The sequence below is a fragment of the Tenebrio molitor genome, chromosome 6 (genome assembly GCF_963966145.1).
Source record: "Tenebrio molitor chromosome 6, icTenMoli1.1, whole genome shotgun sequence".
In the NCBI taxonomy this organism is placed as follows: domain Eukaryota; kingdom Metazoa; phylum Arthropoda; class Insecta; order Coleoptera; family Tenebrionidae; genus Tenebrio; species Tenebrio molitor.
This window is the reverse complement of record NC_091051.1, coordinates 17,577,438-17,589,893: the sequence shown is the minus strand read 5'-3', so window position 1 is coordinate 17,589,893 and position 12,456 is coordinate 17,577,438. Positions and strand designations below refer to the sequence as shown.

At 37.1% G+C, this 12,456-nt stretch overlaps 1 long non-coding RNA gene across 1 annotated transcript; it reads left to right on the top strand.

Annotated features, from left to right (window-relative positions):
- Positions 1-10,561: 10,561 nt before the first annotated feature.
- LOC138132818 (uncharacterized) lies at positions 10,562-11,990 on the top strand. Its single transcript, XR_011160192.1, has 2 exons — positions 10,562-10,963; positions 11,015-11,990. It is a non-coding gene; the product is annotated as an uncharacterized lncRNA (long non-coding RNA).
- Positions 11,991-12,456: the final 466 nt, after the last annotated feature.

Genomic DNA, 12,456 nt, shown 5'->3' with positions numbered 1-12,456 from the left:
ACGGCCAAAAGAAGCTCTTGTGGGTGCCGGAGGCTGCCAGACCACGGGTCCTCCACGAGTTCCACGACTCTCCGGAGGCGGGACATCCCGGACAAGAAGAGACCTATCGGTCCCTGAGCAAATTTTACGCCTGGCCCACGGCGCAGCGAGACGTGAGGGCGCACGTCCGGGATTGTCTTATCTGCGCCACAACAAAAAGGGGCCCCCCACAGGCGGCGGCCCCACTTCGAAGTCACAACCCCCAGCAGCCCTGGCAGACGATCGCACTGGATTACATGGGCCCATATGAAGCTACCCCGGATGGCAACCGCTACCTGCTGGTCGTAACAGATTTATTTTCCAGATGGGTCGAGGCTTTCCCGGTTAAAGCGGCGACCGCCCGTGTGACGACCACCATCCTCGAGAAGGAAGTGTTCAGCAGGTGGGGGTATCCGAGGGCCGTCATAACCGACAACGGCAGCCAGTTCAGAAGCGGCGTTTTCAGACGGGCCTGTCACCGCTGGCAGGTGAAACACTGGCCGACCGCCAACTATCACCCCCGGTCCAACCCGACGGAGAGGCGGAACCAGGAGATCAAAAAGATCCTCCGCATAGCTCGCCAGATGTTCCCCAATCAACCCTGGGATCGCCGGCTTGTAAAAGGACTTTTCAATCTCCGACGGCGCCGTAATGCCGCCACCGGTCAGACGCCCAGTCACCTGCTCTTGGGCTTTGATCTTCGCGGCCCCGGCGAATGGGAATGGGACGACGGTCCCGTCCAGGAGCCGACTAGCGAGCGCCACCAACGGGCCCGTAACCAACAACGACGATACCAGGAGCGGTACGTACAGCCGCCCGCAAAAGAATCGAGCCGACCCTCTGCAAGGAAATAATCACCAATCCATATTTCGACAAAGGGACCTGACCACTGTCGTAAACTCATAAATCTAATCTCCCAACATTTTCAGGCATTTCGATATACGAGGACAGCACCATTAGTTTTTGTCCTTTATTTAAACGGTGTTGACTGACAAATGAAAAACTGTAGAGTTTTTATTGTGCATTTCAACGTTTAATGACGAATATAATTCGGTTGCATTTTTTTTAAATTGTTATACAATGACGTTTATTGGTTAAAAAATCGTATGATTACGAATAACAAATAAACAAAAATTAATACGCTAAAAAGATTTTCACTTATAATCTCCCAAGTGAATAGATTTATTATCGAAAAAAAATTCCAGTTATTAATCTACTCACAAGGGTTGATTCGATAAGAAAATCGCACGACACAAAGAAAAATTCAAACAAAAACCATATAATTTTCCTTATATCAAAATCCCAAATTTTCTATAGTCGTCTTTGGAATGTGTTCTGTCAACCGCATAAACAATAAATTGTAAAATGTGTCATTCAGGTTTTGGAGATTACAGTGTTTAAAAATTATCGGGTGTTCATTTAAATTTCCGATCAAAGTTGGCGTAAAGAATTGATTGTGAACGCAACATTGGTATAAAAACACAAATAACGGTAAGATTTAAACAACTGATTTGTGATTCGTAATCCGTAGTGCGTTCACAATCGACTCTTCTACGACAAATTTGACCGGAAATTTAAATGAAGATAATGAAATTCAAACAAAAAATACAAAACGAAGCAAGGCCAATGTGTGGTGCCAGTTTCAACAGTTCTTAAAAGAGCGCAATGTCAAGTTGGATAGTTCCTTGATTCTACTATGCTGTTGAAGGGGTGGACTGGAAACATGAAACGCAAAAATGGGGCAATTATGACGAGGCTGTTATAAAACTAATGTGGAAATCCACAGCGAAACTGTTAAAAGAAAAATTATCAAAAAATTAGCGCTTATTAATTTTGCTTGGGTATGTAACATGTAAAATATCAGAAAATTTTTGAGTTGCTAGGCAGTTATTAAAAGTTCTAATTCATTCATTGGCTGATTTTGAGTGCCGTGCGATTTTCTATTGAAATCTTAAAATAAAGAAACTCCAGCTAGATTGCAAACTATGACATTAAACTTAAGTTTTTTTTTTTAAGTAATAGAGAAATTTGCTATAAATAAACCTATGTACAAAAAAGTAAAAATTAAATTAGATTACCACCAAAATAAATAGTAATACATAGTAGATATTAACAGCAAACTAAACATTCTTCCTGGTGAAATCTAATACAACTCTCCATTTTACCCAAGACTGTAAAATCTTGCCTGGCTGAACCGGGGATTTCCGTTAGCGACAAATAATGGTTGTTTTGTTAAAATTACCTGTATTCTGTATTTTAAAAATCTCGATTTTCAAAAATTTAATTTTTTGTTCGACACTGTCAGAATTTGAGAAATTTCTCCTGTGCGAGCGGATTTTGATAAATGTCACAACTTGTCAAAACGAAATGTCAAGCTAATTTTAAAGATTTTAAGCGATTTTGAGCCTTTAAGGGGCTCTTCGAACAAAAAAACGTTGTATTAAACTACTATTTTACATTATACCGGGTGCCCCAAAATTCACGGAACAGCTTAGCAGGACATTGTTAAGTAGTCATTAAAATACATATCAGGTAGAAATGTTTAAAAAAAATCAATCTTCTTTTTCCAAGAAGAAATGGACCTATTCGTTACAGTAAATATGGCAATATTTTTTAATATGTAGTATGTACAGGGTGAGCAACAATAACTGTTACAGTTGGCAAAAAAAAATTTTACATAAAATTTTCAAGACTGTGAATTGTACCTATTTCGGTTTGTTTTATTGACAATATTGACACCTGGTATACATTTCAAATTTAAACGTCTTGGTTTTTGTAATCTTTTATTAATAAAATGGTTTTCTCGTTGGAACATGACATAAAAGTCACCAAAAATCACCAAAATTTATTGCCAACTCAATCAGTACTTGTTGCTCACACGGTAGTTTATTTAACGAGTTCGTGTGTAAATTGCGCTTTTTTTGGTATGAGTGGGCCCACAATTGAAAAGTGGTGACATTTATCAAAATCCGTTCACACAGGAGAAAATAATTCTCAAACAAAAAAAAATTCTATGTATCCCAATAGTCTGCAAATATTTCATTTATGTTGTTGTATCCATGTCTATGAGAGAGAAAAATCAAAGCCAGGTTTCCATACGTTATTTGAGGTAAAACGAACAAAAAATTACTACTTGAAAATGCTGGAAATAATAAAGAAAATAATTGTAAACCTGATTACAGTCGTTCAGAATTATTGCCACTTGCTAGTAAAAGACAAATAGTCGGAATCTTTTTTAATATTTAAAATAAACGATGGGATGTAACATACAGAATAGAAACCCAGAGGACTAATTGATTTCTATTTATTTTATTCGAACAACTTAACAACCACACCTTTCAGCTGAAGAACAAGAAAACAAACAATATCAAAAACAAAACAGCAATAAAACAAACAATTAAATCCATGTGATTTCAATTGAATAAATGATTTGTTATCTAACTGCATTTATATTTATTTCATTCATACATAACGAAATTTAGCAATAGCGAAGCATTGCCCGGTGCTAGTAATTTATAAAAAAAATACCTAGAGACCAGGCCCGCGCTAAAGGGCAAATCGATGATTTTCGGTAAGGAAAATTTTTCTGCCTGGGAATTCCATTATAAAACAACTTGTCACAGGTAGTTCGGGGAAGGGTTTAGTTACCTACATATTTACAAATTGTTTCTTGTAGTAATTTTAGCTCAGTTCAGTGTGGTTTGCTTTGTTGAATAAAATTATGTTTTAAAATCCGCTTTTGGTGCTTTTATTTTCGCTAATAAGAACGCAAGTAGTGTAAGATACAAATAAGTTTCATTAAAAATTAAATGGCACAATTGTTCACTATTTCTGTTGCGTTTCTTTAATATTGATCTTAATCAACTTTCGATCGTTACACATGAATTATCATTACATGGGATAAAATACTCGTAGTTAAAAAATAAATAAGACTTAGATAAAAGCAGACATTCACTATTTTGTAATCGGTATACCAAAATTTACAACTCTGTCATAAAACCCTCGATGGTATGAAAGCAAGACTCTCCGTTTACGGCACCTAACAGCTAGAACTTGTTCAAACAGTAAAAGAAACATAAGCCCTGATTAATTTATTATACCTGACGATTATTTCACGATTATTGAGATTCTTATTTACGTCTGAAAATTTTATTTAAAATATGTTTGGCCATTTTAACCTCCCCGCCCCAATGTTGTTTTAGTTTTGTTTAATAAAGATACTTTACCTCTGCAAATTTACCCAGAATTTTCTTAAATATTGTAACGATCTATTTTATTACGTTCATTATTACAATAATTTTGATTTTAGTTACATATTTATTTTTTCTATTAAGCACACCGGTTATTCCGATTGTGTGTCATTTTATTGAAGATTCAACTCATCATATTAAAATCAAAAATTTCGTTAACGTCTATCCATCACTGCAACTCTTTCTCTAAAATAAATTGGTGATTATTTTTGAAAGCAAACTCTTTATAGTAACTAATAAATACGTTTCACATTTTTAAAATCATGCGAATTGTGTCAATTTGTTGTAAAAATGCATAAATCGGGATTGGGAATGGCATCACCTTTGCAAATCAATGCGATGTTCAAGTCAATTGTTATATTACTATTTACTGATACTATAATTCAATTTTTTGGATACATGGTTTCTATTATCTGTTACAAAACTAAAAAACCACCAACACTGGATTCTGCCTAGAAAATACAACCTACAACGTTGTATGCTTATAGTTGATTTTTGACATAGGGGAAATAGAAATGTTTGGTTACAGTGATGTCAATGATACCTTATGAAAACTATAAATAAAAATTCGATTTGTTGTAATCTTGTGTTATTTAAAAGATTTCATTGTTTTTACGACACTGACTTTTTGACATAATAAAGAGATCGATCAAAAGGTCTAGCTGGCATCCTAGTAATATAAAAGTTATCATTTGGACATTTAGGCCCGGTTTATTCACCTTCAAGTACCGGGTGGGGCATCGTATACGCGTACGCGAGAAATCGCGACTTCTAATTAAATAAAATTGGCGAAATTTTATATACCTGACTAATTATTGATAAGATTTATTTGAGAATTTTTTAATTTTTTTTTGTTAATAAATAAGGCCGTAACAGTTTTATTCGTTTTCTGAAACTGTTAATTTACCTATAAAGTTTTTACACTAAATGAATCTGTATCTGCTAGCCCATCAAACCCTGGTGGTACAATTACAAATTTTGACTTGGGTAGCTAAATAATTCGCTTTTTTATTTAAACGTAAACCAGACGGGTGATTTACGGCACAATGGTATAATTTCCCAACAAAGGTATAGCCGACCGTTTTAAACCTTTTTGCCATAAAATTGACAGTTTCCATTGTCACCTAAATTTACGATAGCACAAGTAGCAGGTCATAAATAAAAATGATTTTGAAAGTTGAAATGTAAAACTGCGTTTAATTCAAAATCTAATTGGTATTTTTTTCCGTAGATTTCGTAAATAATTATAGGAGGTGAATCTGGGTAGATTAGTATAAAAATCAGAATTTGACTTTTTGGTTGAAATTTACATTTTAATTTTTTTTGGCTTTGTTTGTAAGTGAAAAATTATCAAAAAATTATGAAATGTACCTTACCAATAGCCAGGTAAGTCTGAAAAATTTCGACAATTTTATTTAATCAGAAGTCGCGATTTCTTGCGTGCGCGTATACGATGCCCCACCCGGTATATTTATCTGGCCAGTAGTTGCTATGATTTAGAATCTGCTATTGGTAGATCCACGGTAATTATCAAATAAAGTTACTTGAAGGTGAATAAACTGGGCCTTAGTGTAATTTTAATTTTACCAACTTAATTCAACAGGTGGTAGTTTTTAAATTTCAGCAGCGCTAATACACATATTTTTATAGTTTTACTAAACGTCGGCCGTTACAAATCACATTTATTGCAATCGAATTAAATCAATAATTTTTAAATATAGAGACAGACAAACTCTAGGGATATCTAAGAAAAGAAACATTTTTAATTCAGAAGCGTCTAAGTAATGACCAAAAATTAATGAAACAACCCTCGTATACCAAACTGTCCGAAATAGTTGCAGGCTAGATTTACGAGTTTATGAGAGGTGATTATTCCCTTGCAGCCGGGTAGGCTCGATTCTTTTGCGGGCGGCTGTACAACCAGGCCCGTCCGTCAAAAGCTTCAACCAGGGGACCTGGTGCTCGTTCGGCACCATACGAGGCGCGGGCTCGAACCTAAATGGGTGGGCCCCGTGAGGGTCATTGCCGACGCTCATGGGAATTGTTACTGGGTCGAGCGCGGGGCCTACGCAATACGGGAACACATCAACAACCTTCGATTCGCTCCTGGACAGACAACCCCCGACGATGACACGCTGCGAGAGCCCGACGAAGCCGGGAACGAAGAGGGAGCCCAGGAACCCACCACTGTGGGACGAGTCCTGCCGGACCAACCTTTTCCTGAGCAGCAGGAGTTGCACAAACATCGACGCCGACAGTTCGTGCGTCGACGAACCAAGCAATCCTGCCAGCCGATGCCCCGAAGCTATCGTTCGCAGCCGGAACCGATCCTGATGGCCAACAGGTCGGAGTCAGAGGCCGATCACAGCGTCTCGGACCTGCCAGGGGATACAGAGTCCGAAGACGCCCAAGAACAAGAGCGGGCTCTGCGTTGAATGTATTTTGTTTTATTTTAATTTCTTTTTTCATTCATTTTTGCGTTATTTTCATATGTTTTGGTTCTTATCTCTAGTTTTTATATTCGTATTTCGTTTACCCTCAATGTAATTCTGGTTAATAATAAATGTGACAGCTGAAGCCGGCGCTGACCATTCCGGAAGTTGGGCCTCCGGGAGGTGGGAGTGTGTCACATGTGTGGACCGTTTGGGTGGTCTTTGACCGTTCGGGTGTTTTTCTAAAGAACCCCCCCGCTCGCTCTGTGGTGACGATTGGGTCCAACTTATTCGTAAATATGCAGCGCCGGCCGAAAATCAGTCAGTCTTGGTTAAACTTGACTACCCGCTTTTTCGTTTGATTTCCGACCCGAAACATCTGCGACAGTGCACCTCCTTGTCGGAGCGCCGACATCCCGAACGCGGCAACCAGGTCGCCCGCCTACGACGTCGATTCTTATTGGAGTCACTTCGATACAAGTGGACATCGCACCAGTGGCGGCTCGTAACAATTTCAACTGGTACGGCAGATTCGTTGGTATTTTTTTTAAATGCTCAAAGTTGTCGCCGTATTTATTCCATATTTATTTAAAATAATGTTTAATAATAATAATAATCTAATGGAAATTTAAAAAAACTTTTTTTTTGATAAAGAACAAATTCACTGTTCAGCAAGAAGCAAGAGGAAGGTCTAGCTAGAGCAATTCTTGCTAGGAGGGGAGGATTAAGGAATTTGGTAAGGTAACGTAGGTAACTAATAATTTATTTAAAAAAAACGTAGCGAAACAACTATAAAAATGTAAAAGAAAACCAAATTCCAAAAAAAAATATCACAGATAATACCACGAGTAGGCAAAGTTATGTTTGCCATGAAAAACAAGAGGCGCTTTTTACTTCATCCTCAACCGTAATTGTAATTACATTATTAATACTTTGAATGATCTCATTTTGTATGGTCTTGAACAAACCAGTGAAAATCGTGGATTCGTCTAAAAATTGTTTAAATTTATCATTATGCCGCTTAATAATTTTGCAAGTTCTCTAAAATTGCCCTGATTAAATGAATTTTCATTTTCATTATGCCCTCCAAACGCTAGCTCTTGTGTTCCTAAATAAATAGTGATGTCAATTAATCGTCCAAGGGTTTCGCGATTTTCGGTGACTTTGGGATTATATTCAATAACACTTTCGCGATGTGCATTGTCTAAGACGTTTGCAATATTTTGTTGTTTTCTTCCAAATAATCTAAATTTTAGTAGGCCTTGTGTGTGATCTTTTGAAATACCGTGTTTTTGCAGTGTCCTACAGATCTCTTTACGATTGTTAAAGCCTGTACAGTTAGTTCCACGGGCCTGGACATTGCTCAGAAAAAAGTAAGCACGGCCAACAAAACAATCTATTCCTAATTTCGCTACCTGTAATCCACTTGCACTTTTCATAGCATGAAACACAAAAACCACGATTGGAGCTGTCCGCTTTACTAATTAGAATTACATACTAAATTTGACATGGCAGGACGAGGCCGTTTCAAATCCTTAACAAACAGTTTGTCATCGTAAAATAATGAAGAGAATTTATTTCTCAGTAAAAAATCTAGAGTATCTGAATTATTATTGCTCACCACTTGTCAAACATTTGCCATTATTAACACGGAACAATAAAAATTAAAGTAACACAATTTAAACGTCAAACCGTTGAGTGCTATTGTGGTTCGAAACGAAATAAACAAAAACCCTCTCTACTCTGCGTTAATGAGGTACGGCGCTGCCGTACCCAGAAACTGAATCGCTGTCGCCACCCAATACTTCCTAACAAATTCCTATTTTTATGCCAAAGCCAAATGCCCATCAACTTACATTTTCAGTTAAATTATATTATTTCAGTTTCATTATTTTTCTATAGATTTTTTTTAAATTTCTAAATGTAACATTTAATTTAAGAGCAATAATTTTATTAAATATTTCTTCTTCATCGAACTCAGTGAAGAAGAAGAAAACTTAAACATAATATTAAAGCTTCTTATGGTCTGTAAATATTAAATTGATATTTATGTATAAAAAAAAAAAAATAGGAGCTAGGAGGTATTAATTATGTAGTGCTTTATTGAAAATGTTCACAAAAACCCACAGCTGTTTTCTCAATAAATACAAATTTCTATTATTTTATTAACAACTAAAAATGTTACTTTTTAATTAATAAGATCAATGAGAATTAAGAGATTCGTTAAAAAAAAACAATTCGAATCTATGAATCTAAAGACTGAAAAGCGGTGCGGTACGGCATGCAGTACCAACTAGCGAAGCGCATTGCAATAATCTCGACGTTCTGCGCATTTGGCAAGCATCCGTGCATTTAACGCAACTCTCGCTGTCGCTGATCTGGTACTACTTGCCGACCCAAACCCAAACAGCGTGCAATTTCATCGGACATGTTCACGCGTATATTTATTTTAATGCGCTCACTTTTAAATTAATGGACCTTTGAATCTCCAGTAAGGGCTAATGTCATAAAATTTGAAAAATATATGCATATTAGAGAGATATGAATGATGAAACTTGTTTAAAAAAAAAGTATAAATGAACTGTTTTAAATTGTGTTCTTTTCAAATAAATTTCTGGGTCGGCACTGCCGTATCTGCCGCCCCTGACCAGCCGCCACTGCATCGCACTTGTCACCGGAACCGAGATTGGCTAGAGTTTGTACACAAACAGTTCCGGTGGTAACAAATGTAACGTTAAGAATCCAGAACATTTCTAGAACTAACGTTAACGCTAACAATATCATGCAACATTAATTTTCATCATAACGTCGTTGTGAACGGTCCACATGTAATTTTGAATTTCTAGATCTAACGTTAACATTAACGTTTTAACATCGACGTAACGTTAACGCCATTGTGTATGGGCCTTTATTGTTGCAAAATCGTCTGTCATAATGACAACAAAAATTACACAATTATTAAAATAAATAAATAAATAAATAATAAATTAAATATTTCAAACAATGAGAACACGAATAATGATGTTACCCCCCAAAAAAAAATAATTTAATGGCCCCACGTTGAGCGCCAAATAGTGTAACCTAAAAAAAAATCGGTCTTCCTTTCGGCAGCTGTTCGCCGGCGAGCTCGGTGGTCTAGCTAAGGGGATAACAAATACAGTTGGGCGCCACCACAGTCAAAAGAAAATAGGAACGACTTCCTGACTGGGAAGAAAGTCTAAAAGAATCGAATAATAAATATTATATTACAAAAAAATTAATTTAAATTCATAACACAAAAAAAATGAATTAACACGAAATTAATACTAACAAATCCGGTTAAAGGATGTATACCAAAGCTTTGGCTCACAAAATTTAACTTAATTTATAAACGATCAAACGAAAACTAAACTATAAACCTTATTTAAATTCAACGGCAAACGTGAACAGGAACAAAACAGGAACAGAACAGGAACGGAACAGGAACGGAACAGGAACGGGACAGGAACGGAACAAATTGGAGTTTTCCGTTCAATTTATCCAAAAACCCTGGATAAATAATTTATTGAACGTAAAAAAATCTACTTGAATTATCTTTTACCTCAATTGGGGTTTGGTGCACACAATTATTTATATTTATTCGGTACGATATTTGTCTTGTCAAATTAATGTTTTTTTTTTTTTAACGAAAATTGCAACTAAGAATACTGTTTTTTTTTTTTTAAACCCACTTCAGAGGCGACAAAATTAATTGTCATTAGCAACCTTGAACATGTAACAAACTAGATGTTACAATGTCAGGAAAAAACCCGATATTTTTTACTGAAAGGTGGCCATTTCTAGAAGGTATCGACAGTGTCTGCAGCAGCATTGAGGAAATTTTGAGCAACTTGTCACCCTTGGTTTTTCGCCCAACATACCTCTTCAGGAATCGTTGGTTGCCTACAAAATTCCCTTTTTTGCTGGCGCGAAGACAAGCGCGCGCGCGACTCCTTCGAGAATATTCCATCTTATCAGGAGAATCTTCACTCACGTTTTTTTCTCTTCTGAATCTACCGTGCCACGTGCCTTTGCGGACCGTTTCGTTCGAGTGAAATCAATTTATTACCTGGTGCCAGGGATCTTCGTATTCGCCGAAACCTTGTGGATGGTGTGCTGTATCGTCTCCGTGTGGAAAATTTGAGCGCACCCTTCCAACTCCGCTTAGGGAGGATTTTGGTCCAAACGCTAAGGCTCGTGACGCAATCGAAGTAGACTTCTGCGAGGCATTTCCCTTGCCTGAGGGTATAGGTGAGTCTTCATGTAGACAATGTGCTACACGTAGTACTCCTCTAGGGAACCCTCCATCTCCACCCCCTAGACTTCGACCTCAACCGTCTTACGTCGAGGTCAAGAGAAAACCGTGCGTCGGGCTCATCGTCGACGCGCCCGAGACCTCTGTGGCTCCAGTCTCGTCTCTAGAACCGTCAGCTCCGCTCAAAGGACTTTGCCACCACATCCCCGAACGACTGGGAAAGGACACGCTCCCCTACGGCCCCTGAGCGCGGACTGCTCCTGGAGACCGGCAAGCCACCCCTCTTATTCGACTCAATTTCATTTTATCTAACCTTTTTTTTTAACATCTTATTAACCATATCATAATTTACAAACTAACTCAATCTAGCAAGTGAAATAGCTCACTTACTTTTGTTATATAAAATATATCACATTATAACCTTGTTAACATCTCCGCGTAGACATCAGCGAGATTCGCTTGTTGTAAAGCTCTGCGGAAATAGCTATTTCGGCCGGATTGCTGGAACCGAGTTTCCACCCCTTTTTATTGTACATTTTCATATTTATATTTATAGAGGTATTTTCATATTTGGTGGCGGAAACAAAAGACTGAAAAATCTCAGAAAATTGTGTTGTCAGTGTCAAATTTCTCATAAACGCCGTAAAAAGGAATGTCTAGGTGAATTTAAATTTTCGCTAAATAGATTGAAAAAATAAATTCTAAGGAAACTAATTTTTGTCAGTGCCTCAAAAGGAAAAGTTATTCTCATATAATCAAATGTATTACAAATTATTTCTCTAGTTCAACGACGAATAACTTTCTTATTACCAGTTTGCTGCATCTCTGTCGAAATCACGAACGTCTTTGAGAAATGTGACACTGACAATACAATTTTATGACATTTCTCAGTCTTTTGTTTCCGCCATCAAATATGAAAATATCTCTATCAATTCACATTTATATATTTATATCCATTCATATATTTATCAATTCAAATATTTACAGTCATTTCAATTATATTCAATTTTTCACTTACATAGTGTGTATCAATACTACCCCCCTCAGCTCGCCCGTCTGTATTTTTTTGGTTTCGCCTGTTTGAATAGCGCCTAGGTCCAGCCACGTACACTTTGTGCGTTTCTTTTCGTTCTCGCGAACTTCAAACACCTCTCCTGGCCAGGTCAGCAGGCTACTTGCGGGGCCTGCTACCAAAAGAACCCTCGACTTCGCCGCAAGTGGCGCCCTGAGATCGAGCTAGCCCAAGTATTGTGCCCTCTGGCCAGTTTGAACCGTGGCAAACTAGAATAGATTTTGTATTGTTTACAAATTTGATTACTTGATTTTTGATTTTCAATTGTTTTCAATTAAAATACATTTTTTGTTTTTTCTTTTAATGTACGAATATTCGGAAGAAGATTCTTTATAAGAACGAATAAAAAAATGTATAGAGTGTAATTTGAAAAAAAAAAGTTGGCTATCGTCTGTCAAAAAATAGATGTAG